The sequence below is a fragment of the Cricetulus griseus genome, chromosome 2 (assembly GCF_003668045.3).
Source record: "Cricetulus griseus strain 17A/GY chromosome 2, alternate assembly CriGri-PICRH-1.0, whole genome shotgun sequence".
Classification (NCBI taxonomy): domain Eukaryota; kingdom Metazoa; phylum Chordata; class Mammalia; order Rodentia; family Cricetidae; genus Cricetulus; species Cricetulus griseus.
Window position 1 is genome coordinate 421,996,584 of NC_048595.1, and position 14,215 is coordinate 422,010,798.

The 14,215-nt window shown below is 38.4% G+C and overlaps 1 protein-coding gene and 1 long non-coding RNA gene across 2 annotated transcripts in view; one reads left to right on the plus strand and one right to left on the minus strand.

The window, feature by feature from the left end:
• Positions 1–14,215, minus strand: part of LOC100760475 (receptor tyrosine-protein kinase erbB-4) — a 658,968-nt gene that overhangs the window by 331,042 nt on the left and 313,711 nt on the right. The gene's annotated exons all lie outside the window — the stretch shown is intronic.
• Positions 11,069–13,534, plus strand: LOC103161368. The gene is made up of 2 exons (XR_003481518.1): positions 11,069–11,119; positions 12,562–13,534. It is a non-coding gene; the product is annotated as an uncharacterized LOC103161368 (long non-coding RNA).

Consider the following 14,215-nt stretch of genomic DNA (forward strand, 5'->3'; position numbering starts at 1 on the left):
CAGACAGCTGAAGAGTCACAAAATATGAAGCCACTGAGAGCCATAAAGGATTATGTCCTCAACCTGCCTTCAGCTAAAGGCAATGCAGGCATATCTTTGGATTTTCCTCTTAGTCCCTTAGCAAACTGGAAGTCTTGACCTCTTAAAAAGACTTTTACTAAGGAAACATGTAAAAGAAAACTACATAATTCAAAACATAAGAGAAGCCCATTCATTGAAATTCTATGTTGAACCATTCGCTAGTATGGGTGTGTTTAAAGATGAGTACATCAATGCCCTGCCTTGTGGGAGATTTTAATATCCAGGAAACTGGCAGAGAAATAGGCACATGGTTATTATGGCATCAGCATTTGTTATTAGTGGAATATATATAATAGGGGGGATTTGAGAACACTTACAGAGAACGCCTTTTTTTCTGTTAGACTTGATCACCTACTTTCCTTCCAGTACAGAAGGAAAAGGAAGGAGATGTTTGTAGTCAACAATTTACCTAAATCATTACTCAGAGTCCTTGATGAACCCAGCTTTCTGGGGCCTTAATGTAAGGTAGACTTCGATTAATTTGCATGAAGAACAGAGCTGTGGCATGAGTTTGCATTACATCCATAGCTGCTTTCTAACCACCTGGACTTGACTTACATTTCATACATTTTGTTCAGGTCTTGAAAAGATATAGTTTGTTCATCAGAGTAATAAATGGCTTTTTGGTTATGGTTTTATGAAATTAAGGCTGACTCTTAGCAGTTTTGGGAAGGTATTTATTCCATTGTGGGTTGAGACACTGAAATACATGTCTCCACAAAGCAATGCTAGAGAATCATATACTACTGGGAAAGATGTTAGTATATAAGCTTAGGACAAGGCACATTTTTTTTATATAATTTACTGAGTCCAGTTCTGCTTCCCATATACTCACAGGTGTAGGGATCCACACTGGACATGGTTGACCTATCAGGGGTCACAACCTGAAAGGAAATCCATTCTCCCCTCCACTAGAACCTATCAACTGTCAACAACTCCTCAGCTAGGGGTGGAGTTTGTGAGTCACTCCCCATCCATGTTGACTGAATTGATCTTACACAGGTCCTCTGAAAATAACCATAACTGTTCTGAGTTCATAAATGCAGGGCTCTGTCATATCCAGATGATACAGATGAACCCTAATCCTTCCTGACCTGTGGCTCTCCTGGTCCTCCCTGACCTGTGGCTCTCCTGGTTCTCCCTGACCTGTGGCTTTCCTGGTCCTCTCTGACTTGTGGCTTTCCTGGTCCTCTCTGACCTGTGGCTCTCCTGGTTCTCCCCGACCTATGGGCTCTCCTGGTCTTCCCTGACCTGTGGTTCTCACACTTTTTCTAATCTCTCTATCATGTTATTTCTTGAGCCTGGGCAGGGAAGGGGTTATTATGCAGATCATATATATATATATATATATATATATATTATATATATATATATGCACTCCACAGACACTTATGCACGTATTCTCTCTTTGATCAGCCATTCACTGTTGTAATTGAATTTCTCCTTTCAGCTCCTATCTTGCCTCTTAATTTGAAAGTTAATTATTAAATAGTAATTTTAACTTTCATACATTCATGTAGTCAAAATGAGATAGACAGCTACTTATACTTGGTAGAAAGAAAAAAAAACACAAAATTTAAAAGAAATGTACAGCCCTGAACTGGCCATCTTCTGTAATCAGGCCAAAGCTCAAGTGGAGGGACTGGGGCACCAACCCCACCACAAAATTTTCAACCTACTGTTTGTCCTGCCTGCAGAATGTTCTGGGACTACAGCCTAGCAGAAATACCATCAAAGAGACCAAAGAGACTTCTTCCTGCAACTGATGGGAGCAGATGCAGTGTCTCTCAGCCAAACATTAGGTAGAGCTTTGGGATTCCTGGGGAGGGGCAGTAGTAAAGGATCTGAGGAACCTCAGACTTCAGTGACAACACAAAAGAATGTCTAGGATCTCCATGACTCAGGGCAATGGCAAGATATCTGAGAGGACAGGAGTTGGGGTGAGGGTCCAGCAATGTTGGTGAGGATCCAGTGATGATGATGGTGTGTCAGAAGCCTTGAACCAAAGCAATGACTCATTGCATTGATCACTGTGTGTGTGTGGCTGATTGCATGACACACTACAGCACCCAATGCCACTAGGAAGAATGAAGAGGTGTTGGAAAGATGGAGGACCTGGGTGGTGGTGGTGGTGCATTCCTTTAATCTCAGCACTCAGACAGAGAGGCAAGTGGATCTCTTTGAGTTCGAGGCCAGGAGCTACACAAAGAAACACTGTCTCAAAAACTCAAAAAGCAAAAACCCAAAAGATGGAGGAACAAGGTAGGTTTTTGTTTGTTTGTTCTTTAACTGATTTTTGTGGGGGATTTCTTTGTGGGGTTTTGCTGCAGGGGTAAGGGAAGGATACAGAGAGGTAAAATTTCCAAAGAATCAAATAATCAATGAAGAATTATGTTATTACAAAACAAGGCCCACAGAATCAATTGACCAGGGCTCATGAGGGGCTTTCAGAGATCAGAGAGCATTTAGGGATCTGACCTAGGTCCTCTGAATTTGTGTTATGGTGGAGTAGCTTGGAGTTCTTGGAGGATTTTTAACAGGGGAAGTGGGGGCAGTCTGACTCTTTTGCCTGCTTCTGGGACACTTTTCCTCCTGCTCAGTTGCCTCATCGCTGTCCACCCTTGATGTGATAGTATGTGCCTGGTCTTACTGTATTTTGTTATGCTGTGTTAGGTTGATAGTATGTGCCTGGTCTTACTGTATCTTGTTATGCTGTGTTACGTTGATGGGTTGATGTACCTGGGAAGTCTGATCTTTCTGACAGGAAATGAGGGAAGCAGTGAATCTGGTGTAGAGGGGAGGTGGTGGGGACAGACTGAAGGAACAGGATGGAGAGAAAATTATGGCCAGGATATAATATGAGAGGATAATTTTTTTAAAAAATGTACAATGGGAGTTTGTTTCATGGCACAATTAATTAAATAATAAATCATTCAACTAAATTTTAAGTAGTAACTTTACTGAAATAGAGATATATAATGTCAACCTGGAAAAACTAGATTTTTTAAAAAACCTAGATACATTTCTATCATTTAGTCAATGATTTGGAAAAGCATATATACTCATATGATGAAGTTAAATATTGAACAGAAGTGTGAAACTCTTCAAATTTAGCCCGCAATTCTTTTATATATTGCTTCTTCAGAGACTCAATCTCTTACTACTAATCAATGGCTACCACAGCACACTAGGTACTAAGCCCTTTGCTAGTTACCATTTCTCTTGAGTGCACCTGAAAACAGAAATCAATACATAAGAAAAATGGCAATGACAGAAATCCAAGGTATATGTGCAAGGCTAGACAGAGTAAATTAGGTAATTCTACCTTGATGCTGGTTTTCAAAATTTTATACTTGGTTTAAGATAACTTAATTGCTGGCCTCACTTACAGTCTGACTTACTTATGATCTCTGTTCTGTATAGACATAGTAATCTCAGTTAGACATGTGAACATCAGCTGGTCTTCTACCTCTCAAAATTAAAGCAATGGTTCTCACTAGGGTATTCTAGATCCTACAGTACTCAGCACTCTCCTCCCTGCCTCCATGGTTCTATCTCTTATTCCCTTCCTCATGGCTTGGTCCTCCCATGTGCACCTCCTGCTGTCTTTATTCAAGTCTTTATGTTAGGATGAATAGGTCTTCGGTCATATGTAGCATAATTCAGTTAACTATTTTGTTTAGTAAATTGTTTTCTTTTGATGTAAGAGATCAGTACATATTATTAATTAAAACCAACACTGAAAAATATTACTAGTTTGCAATCATATTTTTCAGATGATTTGGAGATTCAAATGATGCTTTGGATGTCAGAAAGAACTTGAACATGTTTTTCAACATCTCCTCCTTGGAAACATTAAATGGGACCTGGAAGGGCTGTGTGGATTTCTGGTGAGTAGCACATACATCAGAGAACTTGATGAAACATTTGATGTGCTAGCTGGCTTGGACTGATGGGCTGGCAACAGAAATGTGCCAAAGGTCTCTGAACACATCTATCATATTTGACCTTTTAATCACTGAGGTGGATTAAACATTTGAAATATGCTTTCCATGTTGGCAAGTGGCACAGGGCTAGGAGGGTAACAAATCTCTAATGGGGGTTAACCATTCGGTTTTTGAAAGAATTTGGTAGATAAGAACCCAAATGAACATTATCACATTAAATGACAGTGATAGAAACACCAACATCTGTGGTTCTAAACCAACATTTTATGTAAATAACTATGAATACACAATCAAACACAAAGTCCATATGCAATAAGACGTGCCAGCTGTCATTATTTTACAGACAGATTAATTAACCTCTCCCTCTGTGCTTTGCTCTTGTACTTTGTTCTTCACATTATTTTATAAGCATAGATGTTTGCTTCAGACTGCCTGTTCTCTATAATATTAGTCACCAACAACACTTGTTAAATATTCCCATGTACTGAGCACCCTCTACATTCTACCCTGGAGACTGTTCAACAAACACTTTCTTGATTTTACTCAAATTACACCATAATCATTGTTTGATTTTTAACTTTATATGTTAGACAGAAGACAACCTTATGTGAAGACAGAGACGTATCTTTTATTACACATGAGATATTTATACATAAAGCATGTTGTCAAAATTGAGGGAGGGATGCTTATCTTTTAATTTCTAATTGGCAATTGCTTTTTGCCTCTACTATGTGTTATTCCATTTTTCATACTTAGGGAAGTTAAAATACTATTGCATATATAACCAATTTACAGCATTGACATGTATTCTCCTAAGCGTCATCTGTTCTTCATACACGAAACACTTATGGAAGTAAGTGCTTGCCAAACATAAAGGAAAAGAAAGACACATGTTTTTATTAAGTGGGATAAAAGTGGAAGATACAAGCATTGGAATCAGTTTTGTCTGCCTCTAACTGTTACTATTTACAATTATTAGGATCTTGAATAAGAAATTAACCACACACACACACACACACACACACACACACACACACACACACACACACACACACACAGCTTATTTTCCAAAGATAAAAAATAAAAACACATAAAAGAGACGGTGATAACTGCTCCATACTTATATTAGACATGACGAAGAACAACGATATGTTTTAAATGTATGTCATGTAATAAGCTTCAAAGTTAGTTCCCTTCTCCAGCCATCATAGCATCTTGTATAAAAATATCACATCACTGTAAAGAAAATTAAAGAAGAGAGTGTAAAAATAATTTTCAAGTAGATAAAACCATTTATGACTGTCTGGAAATGATCAGTTGTTCAGCTGAGTTTCAAAGATCATGTGGTAGGAGAAAGGGGTATGATAGAAGCTTTGGCAGAACTGGAAGATAAGTACAAATATTCATCATATTTTGAGTAAAGTATGAATATCAGTCTCAGCAAGACTGTTCCTTATAATCTAAATCCAGGAAAATTTTCCCAATCATGGAACCCCACCCTCTTGTGTGCCTCAGAATAGTTGCACTGAAGAATAGAGAGGAACCAGAGGATATTCCAAGGAGCACATCAAAAGAGTCAGGCAGAAACCCAGATATAACAAATGTTTACTTACGTGCAAAGGATTGGGTATCACTGATGCTGGGGTCTCAACCTACACAACATTCTATTTTTGTTATGATGGTCCCTATGCAACTATGAGCTCCCACATGTTTAGTACCTGAGTAATGTTGCATGTACCAAACCTGGTATTAAAGCCAATATTCCAGCCAAGCACATCCCATGGTATGCAAAGCACTTCCTAGGTCCACATTTGTTAAATCTTTCTCTTACTATACCTCCACCCCTAGCTGTCTCTCCTCCTTTCTATAGGAAAGTTATGCTTCCTACTTCCTCCTCATTGATTGATGGAATCAGCAACTGCCAGATTGTTATAACTTCTTTCATCTCTCTGTTGTTACAATTCTTTTCCCACAGTTTTTGCAATTCTTCATGAACACATGTTGTGACCTTAGTAATTGTGTGTGTGTGAGTGAGTATGTGAGTGAGTGTGCACGCACGCGCACTCACTCACATACTCACTCACACACACACACACACACACACACACACACACACACACACAGAGAGAGAGAGAGAGAGAGAGAGAGAGAGAGAGAGAGAGAGCAAGACAGTTGGATCCCATGGGATAAAAGACTTAGTTATGTTAGAGGAAAGAGAGGGGATTATGGGTATGTCTATATTTGTAATGATTAGCCTTCAGAGAAGTCAGTTATTGAGGATCAGTATAGACTGGCTCTCTATTATCATGGACATAGGTACCCACCAGATAGCTGTGAGGTATCACAGCCTCTGTTTCCATTTGCCTCTAAGAAGGAAACATATATTAATCTGTGGATTACTAAGAACTGGGGATTATCATGGGGAAAATGAGAAGGACAAAAATACTGGAAGTTCCTTAAGGGAAGAAACCATTTTCTCACTACCATTTCTATCACTGCTAAACACACAGTGGGATTCTCAGATGGAAGAAACCAGCATTTCCTTTACTAAGAGGGTGGTATTTTTCACAACACAGCAATCACGTGGCTTCTTCAACCCTGAAAGATTTCAATTCTGAAATGCCTTATAAGGCTTGTGGTTTGGGGCTTTATAATTATGACATGGGTCATTAATCTTGTAGCCTCCCTTTTTTATTATCTCTGCAATTGAGACAGAGTTTTTGTTACAGATTGCTAGCCTGTAGCAGCCAGTTGGAGAGATGCGACATCCCTGAGACAGATAACAAAGAAAAATGGGGAGCAAATTGGAACAGATTAGGTAGTTCTGCAGCACTGTATTAAACAAGCTCTTCTGAGTGCAGCCATCAGACTTCTCATAGCATTTTCCTCCCATTTTTCCATCAGCCACCAAGACTTAGCTGTTAAGGGACTCTGTGTGTAGTGTGTATGTGTGTGCCATGTGTGAGCATCTGTCTGTCTGTCTGCCTCTTTTTCTCTCTTTTCCAAGTCCTCACATTTAAGTATGAACAACCCATAGTTAGTGAAGAAGACACACCATCTCTAAAAGGCTACTGCAAGCCTGAGGAAAGAATATGTGATTTTAAAATTGACTGAGGTTAAAAGAAAGTGAAGCACGAGCTGTTATAATAAGTAATATGCCTAAAATGGCTCAGTGTGGGATGTTTTTATTAATTCACTTTTTGAAGTTTATATACAAAAAGTTCATATGTTATGAAAATTTCATACATATGAAATTCAAGGATAATGGATTAATAATACATTTAAAATCTGATTCAATCAACAAGCTATTTCAGTGGGGTTTCTTAGTGCTGAATACTAGAACGACCTGGACATGTAGTTACTGTTAATAGAAAAAAAATAAAACAGACAAATGGCTTTTCAAGCCACTGACTATAAACTTATGGTATTCTATTACAGACTATTAAAAACAAATATAAACCAAACTGACTGTTATTAAGCTCAAGGTTTTTATTTTCTAAAAGGAAATAATGTTTTTGTAATTATTTGAAAGATAATATCAGAATGAGCATCAGCTGATATATGAAGAAATAAGTCACAGCTTAGACGCATACTAATTTCACTCTGTAAAGAGAAAACATGGCTCTAGGTATTTATTTCTCATGAAAACCTTCAAAGAAACGTACTACTGCTGATTGGAATGATGATGCCGAGAAGATTAATAAATTCTATCATATATGAAGTGATATGTTTGGGATTCAATCCAGTAATAGATGCTTCAAGGTCCAAATACTCATTCAAGATAACCAATTCTCTAATTAGTGTTACCGACAAGAATCGAACCACCATTTACATTAATGAGGGATGCATACGCTGAAGTTATTGAAATATACATATACATAGGAAAAACAGTTTTATTTCATATAATACCTGGTTTATGATGGGATTAGTACAAATACTGACATTTAATGGCCTTTAGGAGGCAAAGAAGCCAATCATCAGGTAAGGCTGTTAAGTGAGATAATGAGCAAAGACAGTTATTCAAAGTCGCTTAAGAGATAGCTTATCTGGGCTCAGAAAAAGATGGCTGGGGACTTTTGTGATGTATGCGATGAAAGAGATGAGAAGGACAGGAACAAATGTGCCACATATGAATGTCAAGAACGTTAGAAATGTGTCCTTGTCCCCACCACTACCTATCCTAATAACTACATGTGTATTTGGTTATAAAATGTTGTGGTAGTTAAGTGACTTTCTGTTTCACAAAAATATATAAACTGAATATCAATAAATATTAATTTTTCCCACTGGACAAAAGTAGGCAGATACCTTTGTCAACAACCATCCCGATCTTTAGGCATTGTTTATTCTACTGTCAATAAATGACAGTATTTCCAATTTGATATGTGAGATTTAATGAACTTGAGAAATGTAGGAGTGATGGGTATCAGAGCTGCCTCACTTTAAAATCATTTATGCTTATTGCTGTAGTTTTCCTTGTCAAGTCAATTTTGTTACTCTTGAAGACATACACTGTTACATAATTTAGATTCCTAGTTTAATGCTGTATTCTACTTCTTATTACTGAAGATATAATGCTCCAATTAATCTGAATTAATTCTATAGAAAAAAAATTACTTAAAAAAAGAATCTTACATTAAAATCTTCGTTTAATAAAGCATGAAGAAGTGGGAAAAATAAGAGCAGCAGATTGGAGGACCTACTTTTAAGATGGCTTTTCCTTTGTGCATTTTTTATCCATGCTTGTTATTTCTTTTATATATTTCTTTTACTTGTATTTTAAATAGAACTTTAAGAGAAATGTCACTGCATAATTTCCTCTCCACTTTTTTCTTCCCTACTTAAAAAGAGCACCTACAATTGGCAAAAGAATCACCCCTAAATAGAACATAATTTGTTCTTCCCAGGCAGGAGAATTAAATAAGAGCTGCATAGAGCAACTAACAGCAATCTGGGTTCAACAGCTCTGTTAGCAGGTCAGCAGTTTGATCTACTTTATTCTGCTACACCCTGGTCCCTATAGAGATAGGACAGCCCCTGTCTCTGCTCTCTGAGGCAGCCAGAAATCTCCATACCACCTCTGAGGAAAATACTGGGAGCAAAGTGGTTTAGAGAGCCAAAAAAGGAGAGAGAATACACACATTAGCTTTCAAAGTGTCACTAAAAGGCAACTATTTGAATGTCTTTGCTTCAAAAGGTTTCACGTTACTTGTAAGCAGTTTTCTTTGCTTCAAGCTTTATTAAAATATCAAGTTATTAGAGGAAATGGAGAAGGGACATAAAAATCTAGAATACTACTCCATTGTGCAATTGAGTTCCTTGAGGTCACTTTCACTGGAAAAGAAGGACATGCATACAGTAATGAAATCTGTGACTGGCAGTTGCAGAGCAGGGCAGCCACAGTTATTCCCACACTCAAAACAAATCAGAAAGGATGCAATAGGGCAATACTGCCCAGAGTCAGTGTAGCTGTCATCCAATTCACACAGGAGCTTGAAAACACCAAATAGGTGTGAAAATATATGTTATCTACAATCCAAGTTACACTTAAAAGAAAATCATCTTGTGGTACTTGATAAATCTTTTTATTTATTAATAACTCATTTGAATCAAAATGTATTCCTTATCCACTCATGATGAGTCTTTTGCTTTATATAAATTCAACTACTATTTTTGACTTTGTAATTTAATTGCAGATTTTATCTCCTTTCCTTTTCCTCCCTTCAAAACCTCACATACCCAACTCCCTGATCGCCTTCAAATTCATGGATTACCTTTTCATTCATTGTTATTACATGCATATATGTAAAAATACATACATATGTATTTTTAATATAAACTGTTGATTACATATAGTTACTTATATGTCTGCTTTCAGGTCTGACTTTGGCCATGACAACCAATTGATGGGTCTTCCCTGGGGAAGACCACCTGCTCCTACTTTTAATCACCTACCTGTAGGGGGACAAGAACCCCTGAACAAAGTGGGAGTACCAGGGGGGCATGGAGAGGAAGGAGGTGGGAAGGGAAGAAGGAGAGGGGGGAGGAGAACACGAGGATAAGACAGGGGAGGAATAGAGGAGGGCAAGAAAGGAGACGCCTTGATAGAGGGAGACATTACAGGTATGGCGAGAGGTCTGGCATAGGGGAAATTTTAGGGGATCCACAGGGATGACCCCAACTAAGAATCCAAGCAGTGGTGGAGAAGATGCCACTGATGCCCTTCACCTATAATGAGATTGAGGTCTACCTTGGCTACCATCCCTATAGCCTTCATCCAGTAGCTGTTTGAACCAGAAATAGGCACCCAGAGCTAAGCACTGAACCATACTACTGAAATCCAGTTGTGGAGAGGGAGGAGTGATGAGCAAAGGAGCCAAGATGGGACTACAGAAACTTGCAGAAACTGTTGACCTGACCTAGTGAGAGTATGGAGACCCTAGTCATAAAGCTGGGGAAACAGCATTGGACCAAAAGCAAGCCCTCTGTATGTGGGTACCAGCTAGGAGGCCAAGACAGTCTATGGGACCTCTAACAGTGGAGCCAGTCTTTAGCCTTAGAGCACTTTGGGAGCCCATTCCCTATGGAGGGATTCTACTGCAGCCCAGACAGCAAGAAGGGCCTAGGCCCTCCCCCAAATGATGTGACAGACTTTGAAGGTCCCTGGTGGAGGGCCTCACTATCCCTGTGGATGAGTTGCAGGTGGGTTAGAGGGGTTGGTGGGGAACTTGGGAGGATAGGCAGGTAAGGAAATGGGGGGATGGATATGTAAATTAGTATTAATTAAAGAAATTAAATTAAAAACTATTTTAGACATAGAGCAAAGGATTACCAGCCTACAATCCACACCTCCTGAGAAACTAGGAAACAAGGAGGACCCTAAGAAAGACATACATGCTTCCTCAGGGAAGCAGAAAGGGACAATAGGTCCTGAGCAAATTGTAAGCATGATGGTGGGAGCTAGGAGAAAAAGAAAGGGAGAAGATTGTAGCCAGCCCCTAAGTAGGCGTAGGGTGACTGTGTTTTCACTTTCGGTTTCTCTTTTGGGCTTGCATACAGACTGCTGCCACGCCGGCTGGCTAGGTCGCTCTGTAAGTAAGGCTTTTCCCTATTAAATACCCTTATATTTCTACCAACTCCGTATTGGTGATTTCCCACTATAGAAGATGAGTGGGGAGGAGAACATGATGGATCAGGAAGATTGAGTCTGGGGAACAGTAGACAAGAGAAAGAAAAGAGATACCTTAATAGAGGGAGCCATTATAAGTTTAAAGAGAAATCTGGCACTAGGGAAATATTCAGAAATCCGCAGGGATGACCCTAAGACTCTAAGCAATAGTAGAGAGGCTACATTAAATGCCCATCCCCTATAATGAGATTGATGATTACCTTAAATGCCATCATAGAGCCTTCATGCAGTAGTTGATGGAAGAAGAAGCACACATCCACAGCTAAGCACTGAGCAGAACTCTCAGAATCCAGTTGTAGAAAAAGAGGAGGGATGAGTAAAGGGGTCAAGGCTATGCTGGGGAAACCAACAGAAACAGCTTACCTGAACAAGTGGGAGCTCATAGATCCCAGTCGTAAAGCCAGGGAACCAGCATTGGGCTGAACCAAGCCTCCTGAATGTGGGTGTCAGTTAGGAGGCCTGGGCAGTCTATTGGGCCCCTGGCCATGGGACCAATATTTATCCCTAGTGCACAAATGGACTTTGGGAGTTCATTCCCATGGAGGGATACTCTCTCAGACTAGATATACAGAGAAGGGCCTAGGCCCTCCCACAAATTATGTGAGAGACTTTGATGATCACTCATGGAAGGCCTCACTCTTCCTGGGGAGTAGATGGGGGGTGGGATGGGGTGGTTGGTGGAGGGCATGGGAGGATGGAAGGGAGAGGGAACTGGGATTGATATGTAAAGTAAGATTGTTTCTGATTTAAATAAAATTTATATTAAAAAAAAGAAAAGACAGGATTCTAAGAGATAAGTCAGAGCCCTAACTGGCCATCAGACAAATCTTCCAGTACAGCAATTTGTTTACATCCAATTGTTTTGTTGGACAAAGGGATTCATGGGAACCTCCAAACTATACAGGCTGCTGCAAAGACAGAGATTGCTTTCCACAAACTCATAACACTTGCATAACTAATTGTACACGAAATGTTGAACATAGAGCCTTCACACATACGTGCTAGCATCTTGGGTACAGGCAGATACTCTGAGTGCTACCAAAAGAGAAATAGAAACATCAACGAAGCTTCAAAACCTTATTTATAATGATTAGTGCTTAGTGCCTCTAAGATATGCTAGGGCAATGGTGGCCCATAGCTATAACCAACCTTAAATATCTGATTTGACTTAAGGCTCATTCAACAAAATCTTACTCATATCTGATACAGCTTGGATGACCAAGAACCATACACTTAATATCCCAGGAACCTAGGATAAACTAAATACTACTGCTCTAAAAAAATACTGATAAAAATGATTCCTAATGATATTCTTCTATATCCATCCATATATGCCTTGTTCAGCTATCATTGGAGAGCTTCATTCTTCAACAGATGGGAACAAATAGAGAGATTCACAGCCGGACATTATGTAGAGAGAGACCTTGGAACAGTCAGTACTAAAGGGATGTGTCTACCAAATCCCTCCCCTCAGACTCTGGGACAAGGAGGCCATAAAAGTAAGAGCCAGAGAATATGGAGGTCACAGAGAAAACAAGGTTCTCTAACTCAACATGATCAAAGTTCACATGAAATCACAGAGGCTGAGACAGCATGCAAAGGACCTGCAAGGGGCTGCCACAGATTCTTTGTGGGTATATAATGGCTTCCAGCGTATTGGCATTTGTTTGTTTGTTTGTTTGATCGGGGTGGGGAATCCCTGAGAGTGAGAATCAGTGTGTCTCTGATTCTTGGGCCTTATCTTGTGCTTATTCCCTTCTGTTGGTTTGTCTTGTCCAACTTTGATGTGATAGATTTTTTTTAATCTTATTATATTTTTTGTTCTATTTAATAGTATCTGAGGACCTCACTGTCTAATTAACAGCAGAGCTGACACATGGAATTGTAACACACATACGTAAATTGTATGCTAGTTCAGTCAACTAATATTTTGTTAGGACTGTTGTATGTATCTGAATTTAAAAAAGGAACAATCCTTAGGAACTGAGAAAGTGTTTTGCTATTTGAAATTTGTGAAAAATCTATTTTACAGTATTTTTCAAATTCCTACCTCTTGGATTCATGTAAATTAACTTCCACTTTCCAATGTGTTTTGCATTCCCCCCTAATTTAAGTTCTGATTTAAAATATTTCAAAAATTCATGTAATTTGATTGCATGTATGAATTTACATAAATTGAAGTTGTCTATACTTGCCTTGATTGCATTTTAACTGTATGCCAAAGTCCAACATTAAAAGACTACATCTATTTCATGTAAATAGTGTAATATCAAAGGTGTAACAAAAGTGATATTGTAATAAATCTAGTTAAATTCTATTTTCAGACTTGATTCTCTTCTTGCTCAAGGTAGTTATTAAGAACATAGTGTACAAGGTTCTGGTACAGTATTTGTTAAGGCATATGGGATTTAATAAAAGAAAAATAATAAATATCAGGAATTAAAGTTGTCTGAACATCTTGTTTACAGAAAAATGAGTTTATTTAATTCTTCTTGCAAAGGAGGTACTATGTACAAATTGTCAATCTCCCATTATAATTCTGTTGTAAACTGATATTTAATTCTGGAAACAATTTACTTATGTGATATATCTGGTAGATATGCATTATTATAAGTAGTTTAAATATGTCCAATAGGCCTTACCATTTCAGTTACATATTGAATGCATTTCAACAAAGAATATATTTCTTTAAATATTTTTCATTCATTTATTTAGCTCATAAGTAAAGTCATGCACAATTATGATACACAATACAGTATGTTCACAATGGCATGGCTAAATTAAACCAATTAACATGTTATATCACACATATTCATCATTTTTGTTTTGAGAACACTTAAAGTATACTATCTCACAACTTTTAAAATATAGCATATTGTTATCAACCACATTTATCATGCTCTCAATAGACCTCAAGACTTCAGAAAATCCATTCCTCTTGTCCAACTGCAGTTTTATATCCTTAAACCAATCGTTTCCCCATTGTTAAAAACTCACA